General features: G+C 36.9%; 1 long non-coding RNA gene across 1 annotated transcript; it reads left to right on the top strand.

Moving 5' to 3' along the window:
- The first annotated feature begins 3,290 nt into the window (after nucleotides 1-3,290).
- On the top strand, nucleotides 3,291-5,860 carry LOC147557038 (uncharacterized). The gene is made up of 5 exons (XR_015233827.1): nucleotides 3,291-3,363; nucleotides 3,492-3,544; nucleotides 4,014-4,634; nucleotides 4,740-4,794; nucleotides 5,805-5,860. It is a non-coding gene; the product is annotated as an uncharacterized LOC147557038 (long non-coding RNA).
- The last annotated feature ends 4,667 nt before the right edge of the window (nucleotides 5,861-10,527 follow it).

The raw sequence follows: 10,527 nt of genomic DNA, 5'->3' as shown, positions 1-10,527 counted from the left end.
ATACCCCCGGTCACCTTCATCGAGGCAGTAGTTTTATCTAGGACTTCTCCTTGGGGATCCACAAGGAGTAGTTTTATCTAGGACTTCTCCTTATACCCCCGTTTCATTCGAGTAAAGGGTTGAGTTTAACTAGGACTCCTCGGAGGAGGCCTCGGGTCGCAGCCGTAGCTACCGGAGCTACCTCCTTTGCCGGCTTCAGCCGATCAGTATAACTAGGACTTCTCCTTGGGACCTTGGTGAGGGGTCGATTTTTACTCGAGCAAAGTTCAGTTTAACTAGGACTTCTCCTTAGGGCCCTCGGTTGTCGCCGTAGTAAGGTTGTTTAAATTAGGGCCCTTGGTCACTGCTCTCACCTACCAAGGCTGCCTTTAGGTCCCCTGGTCGTGGCTTTCGCTGTCAGGGCTACCTGCTCGATTCAGAGCGAGATGAGTTTTAGCTAGGACTCCTCCTTTGTTTGTGGCCTTATTAAAGCCATGTCGGATATGTGCCTAACGGAGTAGGGCTTAATCTGTGACCTTGTCAAAACAAAGTCGAATATTCCTGACAGGGCAGGACATAATCTGTGACCTTGTCAATGCAAGGAGGTCTGTGCCTACCGGAGTAGGGCTTAATCTGCAATGAGAATATGTTATTAAATTCACAAAGTGAGTTTGATAGGTATGTGTACCTTAGCTGCCCTCTTTGGGTTCTTTCGCTGAGACTCTCTTCAAGTATTTAATATTCTATGATTGAGGTAAGATGTGCCCTCCAACTGAGACTTTCAGTTTCTTCTTCGAGTTCGCCGGGTTGAACTACTTCATCCTTTGAATCTGCCATAGACAGTTTCAAAGCAGTCATCTAGACTTTCGAGAGTTGTTAATTTATCATTAGCTAACAACAAGAAGATCATTGTATAGCTTTGAACATAGCAGCGCAAAATCATGTGTTATGTGTATTATTCAGTTCATGCCGTTGACGTGTTTACTTGTTTCATATCATGCAAAGTTAACATGGATAATATTCAGATATACTTTTCAGTTCATGCAATAACAGCATGGTTTGTATGATAGATAGATACTCAGTCGTCTTAGAGTTATATGTAGATACTCAATTGTTTCAGAGTAAATCTAATATATTCCAAGTCTATTTCAAACATAGAGCGTGTATGTTCATGTGATATCAAGGAATTGTGTCTTCCATGTTTTGAGTATAAGTACTCTTTTAAGCTTTTCAGCAGGCATTCTACTAACAATATAACATGCTTCTTGATATTTATCCTCCGAGGAATTATTAAAGCATGTGAAGTAATCTTTTTTTTTGTTTTAGGGGTATGAGAACTGGACTTGCTATAGAGAGTCATTACCTTGTTTTGTGAGTTGAGGATTTTTTTCTCTCTCTTTTATTGTTCCATCCATAGAAGTCGTCCTTACTGTTTATTTAGGGAAGGTGTTAGTTATGAAAATACAGAAATGGTGAATCTACTTAATTCTTTAACTGGAAACTACAATACTCAAGTATTCTCATGTGTCTTAGGGTTGTTCTTTTTATAGAGTGGGTTCTTTTGTTTTCCCGAAAATACCTAATTTGATCTAACTTTCTTCTTTCAGTTTCTTTTCTTTCTTCTCCTAGGTGATCTTGAACTGGAAGACAATTTACCTTGGTTCTTTTCAGGGTCCTGTGACGAGAAAGTCCTATGCTGCCATGTTAATGTTAGGGAGGCATTCAATTGCTAAGTTCTCGTTTGAGTTTATTTGTCTGCTAGGATAATGGGTCTCAACTTTGTCAAGTTAACTGTGTGAAGGAGGTTTTCTGAACACGCTTCTTTCATTTTGTGTCCTTTTTAGAGAAATAATTAATGCTTGCCAGATTTTGTGAAATTTGAGAAATAATTGAGAAATTTGCTTTACATCTTTTCAGTCCCTAACATGTTGCCTGGACTTGTTTTTTAATAGTTGGTATTTTATGGTATATCAGGTTTATGCAGAAACGTTAATGTGTTTTCTTCGAGAGGGGAACCTGTCCAAAGTTTCAACTCGATGAAGGGGTTTTGTGCCAAGTTCCATGTGGGTATAAAATATTCGTTCTTGTGGTTTAGGTTTCTTTTGTTTACATTTTTTGGACTTTGTTCGTCTTGTCGATTCTTTTATAGGGCTTTGATACATGTGGAGGACTCTTGGTTACTTGAAGGGGGTTTTCTATTTCAAGCTGATCCTTCATACTCTAGGGAGTCAATTCCAGCACTCATCTTGATCCTTCATATTTTTTTGGGGTAGAAATTGCTCCGAGAAATGACTCAGCCCATCAGGAGGGAGTTTTCTATATGGCTTTCTATATTAAGTTGGGTGTGGAAATTTGTTAATTCGTCTTTGTTTATGCTTATTCAAGTTGAAGGTACAAAATTTTCACTTCATTTTGGGATTTGCATTACAGTGGTTGCTGCTGTCCATACTAACCTTAAACTAGAAAGTTTGTATGATTCTGGAGTGTAATCATGTGGAAGATATCTTTATGTGGGAAATTGTGGAAATGTATTCGAGGCTTCCAGCACACTACACAATGCCTCTTAATTGTTTTAAGGGGGTTTTCTGAAAGTTTAGTTTACTCTGTCCACTTCTTTTCCTATTCATATTAAAAATTCTTTCACCTTATCTTAGAATATGCACTGTTGGGTATGGAAGAACTCACCTGATGGAAAGAGCAGCGTTCATATTTCTTATTATACACCATCTTTCTGAGTCCCGTTAGCTTGTTCCATTGATTTTTTTTTTTTGGTGGCGTGAAGACCATCTTTCTAGATCTCATTTTTCAACTGGCGGATTAGGTTTTCACGGGGTCTTGCTTTCTTTTTGAAGGGGGGTTTCTTCAAGAAATGTTAGTGCGGTGCCTGGTATCCAGCAGTCATTTTGATCCTCCGTTTTCTAGGACTAAATATTGTTCTGGAAAATGACCCAGTCTCTGTGGGGAGTTCTCTATATTAAGTTGTTTTTTTGGAAATTTGTTACTTCTTCTTTGTTTATTCCCATTCAAGGTGAGTTTACATAATTTTCATTGTATTTTTAGGGAATTGTGTTAAGGGGGATGTTGCTGGTCATACAATCACCTTACGCTAGAAGAAAACTTTTGGAGTTCCCTTTGCATCCTATATATGGGTTCTGCTCAAACTCGTTAAGTTTTTGTTCTCCTTTCTATGAGAGTTGTAAATTTCCAGTAGATTTTAGTTTGGGACTCGAAATGTTGTAACTTCAATTTTTTTTCTTTTGTGCTGCATATCTATTCTCGGTATGAAGCGTACAGTTTCCTTCTACTTTCAGGGCACAGAACCAGGACAAGCACAATTGGACATCTCTTCTCGATTCGTTGTGTGTATATGTCCTGTCTTTTGTGGTAAGTTAAGTTATTGGTTCCGAAAGATAAGGCTAGATGACTTTCTGAAGTTATTGTCTCTATTGCAAAGTTATATGCTGTCTAGTGGACCAGTTTTAGTGGGTTTCTGATGTGATGAGTATTTGCAGGGAATGCACAAATTGTTTGTCAGATGAATTTGTTGCTGAATCAGATTTCTCAGGTATAGTACCTTTTGAAATTCCTTAAACCACTGAAGGGTTTATGTTCTTCCTTTTGTATTCAATGAAATGTTATCATGGGGGATAGTATCCTTCTATTGAAATATTGTGTAACACCACTGTGTAATTGATGACAAGTTATTAATAATATATATTTCAAGCACAAGTGAATATTTGAAGATGTCCTTCATTTGATTGTTGTTTTCTCCTTTTGGCTAACATAATCATCTCAAAGTTCTATGATGTTGTATAGGGAAGGATTTGTTTAGTTCTTTCTTAATACTGAAATATGCAATGTAAAAAAGTTTGATGTTCTAGGAAGGCGTCTTTGTGAGGCAGATTGGGCTTTCTTCTCTTACTAAAAGGGGGTTGTCTAGTTCAGATTTTTTTTTCCTTTAGTTTCTTTACTTCGCTCAAGCTGATCGATTTAAATGAAAAATTGGTAATTTCTGTGCCATTTTTTTTCCTCAGGGAGGATGTTTGATACGGACTAGAAGTAGCTATTCCTGTATTATCATGGGGAAGGCGGTCGCATTTGATAAATCTACTTCCATTATTTTTTTTGTGGTCTTTTTGGTAGTTTTATGTATTTATTCTGCTTTGTTGTTTGGCAGGAGGACTGGAATCAACTACGAGGAGTCTTTCTTAACTGGCTTTCTTACCCTTGTTAGAGGAATAATTGAAGCGTGCAATATTTATTTCCTTCTCCTTTAAACTAGACTTGTCCTAGCCTAGGAAGATACAATTTGATTTTCTCGCGAGGGGTTTTTCTTATTTTACATAGATTACCTAAACTCATCTCTACAGAAGGTTTATCCTTTTCTGCGAGGGTTTACCTATCTTTATCGATAAAATTTAATCTATTTAAGACTTTTCAATTGTATGCAAGTATCCATGGATAGTTTGTTCGTGGAAAAGAGTACTACTAAATTTAATCTATTTAATACTTTTCAACTGTATATCTTTTCATTACCTAACATATGCAGTCTTCTTTTGTGTTATTTCCTTGTTTTGAGGATGAGAGGTGTCCAAGGGAAATGGTTTATTAGGGAGGCTTTTCTGTCTCGAGTTGCTTTCAAGTTCGCTTCTAAGGTTCTCTCCGAAGGAGTGTTCTATTTTCTTCACTTGCTTATTTGATTTTTATCCTTGTTAAAGGAATAATAACTGAAGTGTGGAAATTTCATTTGATATTCCTAGGGTTCTTCAAAATGGACTTACTCGAAGGAGTTGTGACTTGGCTTGTCGTCTAGGGGTATGGTTTCCTATTTAACATAGATTCCACTATTTCGTTGGTTTTATCTTTTGTATGAAGGTTTACCTATCTAATACAGGAACGTTCTATATATGTCACACTTCTCAGGAATATACGAAATCCATACATTGACTGACTGATTATTTGGGTATCTTGAGTGTCATATGTGTTTTGGTTTTCTTTTTATTTCATAAGATATGCCTTCGTTTGTGTTATTGGTTGGTATCGAGGATGACAGGTGTCAGTGGAGACATTTTCTTTGGAGGGAGTTTCATTTGGAATTGCCTTTGAACTTAAGTCCTTTTCAATTACTTATGAGTTGTCCATCTTGTAAGGGGGTTTCTTGTCAACTGACTTGCTAATTTTTTGATTTTTATTTTTGTTAGAGGAACCATAATTTTAAAGCATGCAAAACCTCATTTCATTTGCTCATGGGTATTTGAATTGGACGTACTCCAAGGAGATTTCATTTGGTTGTTAACCAGACTAGGTTACCTATTTCAAATAGATTTCATACTTCATCTTTGCTTTTATCATTCTGGATGAGGTTTCGCCTCTTCAGGTAAGTAATATAAAATTATTTTTTATTAATACCCAGAGTTAAACTTACTTTATACTTTCAGGTGTACCTAACACCCACAGACCAACTATTCGTGTTTTTCTCGTGTCCTCAGGGAACAATGCATTATGAAATATCCTTCACAACTTAACTTTCTAACAAGTCATGTTTTAAGAATTTGCTTTATCTTTTCATTCCCTTAATAAGTGAGGCCCTCTTTCGAGTTATTTGTCGTTTTCGAGGATGAATGGTGTTTACGGAGACGTTTATTTGTGTTGTTGACAGCTATTGTCATGTCAAGTTCCATCTGGGCTATAAAATATTGTCTGTTTCAATAATAACTAATGAGTTGTTTATCTTGAAAAGCGGGTTTCTTCCTTTTAACGCACTTCTTCAATTATTTTTTCTTCGAGGAATTGTTGAAGCATGCAAAGTTCATTTTTTTTTTCAGGGATGTGAGAATTGGACTTGATCTAGGGAGTCATTACGTTGTTTTGGGAATCGAGGGTTGTTTCCTATCCTCAATTGTCCCATAAAAGTATTCTACATTACTGTTGATTTAGGGAGAGTGTTAGTTATGCAAATAAAGATATGGTGAATCTGTTTCATCCTTTTTTAGGAACCCGTAACACATAAAACTATTCTCTTGTGTGCTACTGGTATTTTTTCAGAGGGTGAGGTTCTTTTGTTTGCTCGAGAATTCCTTATCTTGAATCGGAAGACATAATGTGTTTTAGTTCTTCTCAGGGGTCTTGTGACGGCAAAGTCCTAATCTGGGATCTTCAATGACTCCCCCAGGGACCTGGTGGTGGAGGTAGAAGATGTATTGGGGCTCCTATTCCATTGGAGCAGAAATTTAGGATGGGCACATAGTTTATCATATTATGATTTCATTTCTAATTGGGAGGACATAATGAAGTAACAATTTCGTTATTGATCCTCCCCTGTTGTATTCTTTTCCCTGATATTAATTCAAATTTTTCAAAAAAAAAGTCCTATTTTGCCATGCTAATGTTGGGGAGGCATTGGGTAACAAAGCATTCAGTTGCCAAGTTCTCGTTTGAGTTCATTTGTTTCCCCGGGGATGGTGGTAACTTTCATTTTTGTCCTTGTTAGAGAAGTAATTAACGCTTCCCGTTTGATGTTTACTTGAGATTTTTCACTTTTACAAACTCCAACTGAACAAGATCTACTTTGCTTTAAACTTCAAAGGCGGTTTTCTTGATTTATGTTATATAATTCTTCTTTCATGGGAGTTATAATTCCTAAATCCTAATTACTCATCCAAATACTTTTCGGTAATCTTTCATATTTCAAAATTTGATTCCCTTCTTCCCTCATGCCCTTCAGGAGAACTAAATTTCTTTTCTTCTTTAACATTTCTAGCTTGCATAAATAGAGAAATTTGCTTTGTTTTTAATTGTTGATGCTTTATGGCATATCAGGTTTATGCAGAGAAGTTAATGGGTCCTCTTCGGAGAGGTATCTGTCTCAAGTTTCAATTCGATGAAGGGGGTTTTCTGCGTAAGTTCCATTAGTAAAAAACAATTCAATGTTGTAGTTTAGGTTTCTTTTCTTTACATGTTTTGGACTTTGTTTATCGTGGTCGGTTGTTTTATAGGGCTTTGATACATGCGGAGAAGTCTTGGGTCTTTGAAGGGGGTTTCTTATTTCAAGTTATCTATTTATAGGGGTGTTTGTTTTCAGTGTAGGTCTTTATGTGGTTTCTTATTTGAAGTTTTCTATTTATAGGGGTGTTTGTTTTCAGTGTAGGTCTTTATGTGGTTCAAAATTCTAATGTTGACCAATTGGTATTATACGGACAGCTTTGCGGACTGTTGGTTTACGTGGTAGATATCTTTATATGGGAAATGTGTTCCACGCCTCTAGCACACAACAATGCCTCAATTGTTTGATCTAACTTTCTTCTAACATATTTCCTTGAGAAATTTGTAGCTAGCATAAATTGAGAAATTTGCTTTACATCTTTTTTCGAACATGTTGCCTTGACCCGTTTCTAATTGTTGTAGTTTTATGGCAAATCATGTTTATGCAGAGAACTGCTGTGTCTTTTTCGAAAGGGGAATCTGTCTCAAGTTTCAATTCGATGAAGGGGGTCTTTTGCCCAGGGTTTATTTGAATATAAAACATTCGTTGTTGTAATTTAGGTTCTTTTGTTTACATGTTTTGGACTTTGTTCATCTTGGTTGGTCGTTTAATAGGGCTTTGATACATGTGTAGGTGTCTTGGTTCTTGAAGGGCGTTTTCTATTTCAAGCTGATCCTTCATACTCTAGGGAGTGATTTCCAGCACTCATCTTGATCCTTCATATATTAGGAGTAGAATTAGAAATTGCTCCGAAAAATGACCCAGCCTAGAAGGAGGGAGTTTTCTATATTAAGTTTGTTGTGGAAATTTGTTAATTTGTCTTCGTTTATGCTTATTCAAGTTGAATGTACAAAATATTCACTTCATTTTGGGGTTTGCATTACAGTGGTTGCTGCTGCCCATATTAACGTTACGGTAGAAAGAGAAACATTTGGATTTCCTATTGCCTCCTATTTATGGGTTCTGCTCAATCTCGCCGAGTTATGTTCTCAATGCATAGAGGGTTTGCACATTTCTGGTAGATTTTAGTCTTAGATTTGAAACCTTATAACTAGAATTTTTATCTTTTGTGCCACATATGTATTTTCAGCATGATGCATACAGTTTTTTTCTACTTTCAGTGCACACAGTTTGGACAGCCACAACTATATTTGCCTCATGTCCTGTAATTGTGTATGTTGAGTTATGTTATTGGTTGGGGAAGATAAGGCTCGATGGTTTTCTTAAGTTTTTGTCTCCGTTTTGAAGTTATATGTTGCCTAGTGGACCAGTTTTAGTGGATATCTGATGTGATGAGTATTTGGTAGCTTGCTTCCGTTTTTAGCGGGATAATAACTTGTGTCAGGTTCTTTAACCTTGTTTCCTTCTACTTAAGTCCATATCAGGTTTGGAACTTCATCATGATCTAGTCTTTTTGTTGCTGTTAATTAGATACTGTCGTACCCTCGGGTTTTTCACTGTTAGTATGGAATTTGTTGACAAATTGTATATAGCTGCTTGCATAACTTCAGAACATCGCCTTTGTTGTGGAATGTTCGGATGGTCTATCGTTTTGCTTAGATATCTTTAAAATGCTATGGAATACCACATTGTGATTAATAATCGCTGATATGGTTGCCTTCATTTAGGTGTCCATCCAAAATCTACCAACATCTGTAACAAATATGTTTCAATCAAGTTGAGAATGGGGTTGAATTGGTTGTTTTTTTAATAAGTAGGAAGCGTTTGGTAAATCCCAACATGAAGGGACTTTTGCTTATGAGATGTAAAGGTTTTAGTTCCTTTTCGAGCTTACTCATTGATTTGCTTGAGGGCGTTTTTTGAATTAAAGTATTAATTTTCGTGTACATTATCCTTTTTCCTCGAGATCTTTGTGATGAAATAGTCATTCCCGTTCATTTTTAATTCTGTGCGTGCGGTGGCTATTAAAGCTCCCTGCACTCTCTTTATAAGTGTTTCTTTCACATTATTGTTTGGTAGGAGTGAAATGAAACGTGAGTTAGTTGTGCTATAATCGAAGGGTCGTTCTTAACTTGCTTCTTTGTTTGTTGTTCTTTTTAGGTCAATAATAATTGAAGCATGCCGAAATTTATTTGATTTTCCAAGGGATCTTTGAATTGGCCTTACTCCACAAAGATATGATTAGGTTCCCTCCAGGTGCTTTTCCTACTTCCATGGATTATATAAATTTTTTCTTTACCGTTGGATTGTCTTTCTCTATGATGGTCTACCTATCTGTATCGTTAACATTTGATCTTTTTAATACCTACAAGGAGCATTTGTTTTCGAAGGACTAGTTGATCATGTTCTCCTCATGCCCCTCAGGTAAGTTGTGCCATTAATATCTCTTTTTCTCTGTAGCACCAAAATGTATGCTACGCCTTTTCGTTCTCAACAAGCTAACAAGTATGGTCATCTTTTGTCTTTCTTAGTAGTATCAAGGAGGGCTAGGCTTTTAGTTTCTGGCTAGAACTGAAGAGTTCGCCTCTAAAGTCTGTTTGTGTCCTTTTTCTTGCTTCTCTGGTTTTATCCTTGCAACTTCCAAGAGTAACAGTGCAAAATTCATTTGGTTTTCATAGGCATCTTTGACATAAATGTATATTCCACTACATTTAGATAATAGAGATTTTACATTTTACACTTATAATTTTGACGAACTTCAATGAGAGGCGATCTGGCCTAAGTTGTGACGTTTAAAAAGATTCCTTATGTAAGGGATTTAATTCATAATTACATATCAAAATACAAAAACATTGCAGCATACATCGGCGCCTAACCAAACCACCTTTTTTGGGGCCAGACTCGGAGTGGCACCTTGGGTAACTATCTCCATTCCCAGAAAAGTTACCCTTAACTATCTCCATTGTCGAAAAGACATCCTTCAAGTAGGTAACTGATATGAAATCGAACAGAGACTTCATCTCGGAACTCTGGTAAAAACAAGGGATAAGGAAAAAAAATGGAAAATAGCGTGAAAGGAAGAATACTTTTGATCAACTTTTGGTGATGAGGAATTAAAGAACTAAAGTAGGCTATTTATACTGGAAAGGAATAGCCAAGAGACTTCTTGAAAACAGATAAAGGGTCATTAAGGCGAAGGCCAAACACATCTCGGAAACGCTCAAACGAATAATGACCAAGGGATACACATAGCTCAAGATCGATCAGGGATATTAGTGGGTTTCGAGGAGACGCGTCAACTCTCCCACTAACAAGGCACCACGTGTCCACGCATGTTGAAATAATTGTCGTGTACAACAACCAAAAAGATCAGCGCCGAAAACGCGTGATCAGAAGATCAAATACGTTACGTCACAGAATCACGCATGGAAAGGAAATTAATTACTTGAGCAGAAGTCGAAATGTGTCTCGGGAAAACAAACCATGCGTCCAAGGAAAACACAACTTGAATCAGTTCTGGCGAATACAACCAAAGAGAAAAGAGGGTTTATCATCAACAGTCTCTACTAGCTCGGTACAAATCCGATAAGGAATATGCAGCTCTAGAAAACCAAAAGAAAGACCAGGCTTCACGAAACAGCTCTGGTCCAGGTAAAATCCTTGAC

This window comes from Eschscholzia californica, unplaced genomic scaffold (genome assembly GCF_041429995.1).
Source record: "Eschscholzia californica isolate CP2 unplaced genomic scaffold, dmEscCali1.0.p SCAF_2, whole genome shotgun sequence".
NCBI lineage: Eukaryota > Viridiplantae > Streptophyta > Magnoliopsida > Ranunculales > Papaveraceae > Eschscholzia > Eschscholzia californica.
The sequence above is the reverse complement of the archived record's forward strand: the minus strand, read 5'-3'. Positions and strand labels throughout refer to the sequence as shown.